Genomic DNA, 2,458 nt, shown 5'->3' on the forward strand with positions numbered 1-2,458 from the left:
ATATGATCCATTTAAATGGTATTATAAATCCAAAAAAGACATTAAAGATGCAAAGATGCAAATTAGACCACATATCTAATTTGCATATATCAAGATATCTGAAGTGTTGTTTTTCAGAACTACATTTAGAGTTTGAGATTAAGGTAGCCAGAAGCAAAGAAATCTAGTGTCTGTGGGCAGGGACAGTTCAGACATATGGCAAGTTGAAAGGCAAATGGTAATGAAAGTGCCATTTATTAGGAAGAAACCAAAGATGCCAGAGACCAAAGAAAGCAGAAAACAGAAGAGATGGAGAGGAGAACTGATTCAGAGTCAGAACAGGAGGCACAGTGAACTAAAAGAACAATACAAGGGCACGGCATCTTGGGGCAGCAGTGATGCTTGTTCTGCTTCTCTGTAAGTCAAAAGAGGAAGAGCCCTAAGACCACAGGGATCCGAGGCTCCTCCTACTTAAAGAATCATAGTATTGACATTGGATATTTAACATATGCATTCACATAATATTATATATTAATATTACATGTTATTTTACACAGCATTTGGAAAACTTTGGACTATCCAATGATTATGGCATCAAGAAACATCTGGTGTATGAGAAGGATCTTCTTGGTTTAACAGAATGGATGCTCCAATATATAGCTGTTTTCCTCAAGTTGATTCCATTCAGGCTGTTTAATGTGGAATGCAACAGTGTAGACAAGAAGTCTTTGGAGAATGAGGACCTACTGTACAACTTGCTCAACATGGGAGTTGATATTGACAGGGCAAGGAGATGACAGTCTGGAGTGTTTAACAGGGCTGTTACAAATGAGCAGGAGCTGAAGCTATTCCTTCTATTCAAAAGAGACAGTGACAAAGAGATTGGTAACATCATATCAAGATATCCATGAACTATAACATGCACTCCTGAAAGTCTTTCAAATGATGGGAACTGTGGAGAAAGATTATGGCATCAGACCTTGAAATTGTGAATAGTTTGGAGCGTTCTCCTGAATCCTTTTTTTGGTCTAATAACAACCTAAACTTGGAAAATACTATAAAGTTCCTCTGCTCTGTTGGATTGACTCATAAATGCCTCTGCTGACTGGGTAACAATGTTCCCAGAACCTTCTCCATCAGTCTGAATTTAAATAAACAAATGGTTAAAATTTTGCAGGAGACCAGTAGATCCTTAGGTCACAAGGTTGCCACAGATTTTGTCAGAAAGATAATTTCCAAAAATCATTCCATCTAAATTCAGAGTACCAAATGCGTGAAAACTAACATTGAAATTTTACAGTCACCTTTCAACTTAAACAAAGAGGACCTGCTGCTTCTGATATGAGGCTAGAATCTTAGACCTTTCCAATGATTGTACTAAAAAAAAACTACACAAACATTAAAAAGAGGCTGCTTTCTCTTGGACGCACCGAGGAGGAGATACAGAGGTTTGTCCTAAACTATCTGAATATGATCTTCCTGTCAGAGAAAAACTTTAATGATAAAATAGACTGCCTTATAGAAGAAAAATCAGTATGTCACAAATAATTGAAAATTCAAGTGTGCTAGACTTCAGTATAAACACTTTAAAAACTCACATCAGAGAGTTGTCACATGCTGGGTATGACTTGAGCACATCCAGCATTGCTCTGCTATCCTGGAGTCAGAGAAGATACGAAGCTAAACTGAGGAGACTGAGTGGATAGGACAGTATGAGAGGAGTCACAGGGAACCGGACTAGTGTACCACTGGTTCCAGATGGACTTGACAAACAGGAGAGGTTTATTTTTTTAATAAATATTTTAAAATACTTAAGATTACATATATTTGTATCTGTGTTTTATGAATGTATAGCAAGTCTCTGTCTCTGTCTCTGTCTCTCTCCCTCTCTCTCTCTGTGTGCGTGTGTGTGTGTGTTTGTGTGTGTGTGTGTGTGTATGTGTGCTCACATGTGTGTACATGCCAAGTCACATGTGGAGGTTGAGGAGAGATGTTAGGAGTTGGATCTCTTTCTGCTGTGTGGGTTCCAGGGACAAACTTAGTCATCAGGCTTGGAATCAAAGTGAGTTTTATCCACTGAGCCTCTTGTTGGCCCAAGAGTTTTGATTTTTTACCACAGACACATGTATAATGATTTCATGAATACTTCATTTTATAGGATATAAGAACTTGCAGTTAGTATGCTCAAATATAGTCCCTCTAGCTACCCCCTCTTAGTTTAAGTTAATGTTAACAGTCTATTATCCATTATGTGGTTTACCCTTTATCTGTTGTAGTAGTGGTGGTGGTAAGTAGTTCCTGAATTCTATAGTAGAACAGTGTGTAGAAAAATTCTTCAGAATTTGCTTTCTTAGTTTCTGTTTATATTTTAACAGTCAGTACATTTGAGTTGGAGATAATATCTTTCTTAGCATGTGGACCCTGGGTCAGATGTCCAGTAAAGGAATTTTGATAATTTTATAGTTCTGTCTCTTCTCGT

At 37.6% G+C, this 2,458-nt stretch overlaps 1 pseudogene; it reads left to right on the forward strand.

Moving 5' to 3' along the window:
• Positions 1–561: 561 nt before the first annotated feature.
• On the forward strand, positions 562–1,685 carry LOC114635483 (annotated as a pseudogene).
• Positions 1,686–2,458: the final 773 nt, after the last annotated feature.

Source organism: Grammomys surdaster, unplaced genomic scaffold (genome assembly GCF_004785775.1).
Source record: "Grammomys surdaster isolate TR1022 unplaced genomic scaffold, NIH_TR_1.0 108231, whole genome shotgun sequence".
In the NCBI taxonomy this organism is placed as follows: domain Eukaryota; kingdom Metazoa; phylum Chordata; class Mammalia; order Rodentia; family Muridae; genus Grammomys; species Grammomys surdaster.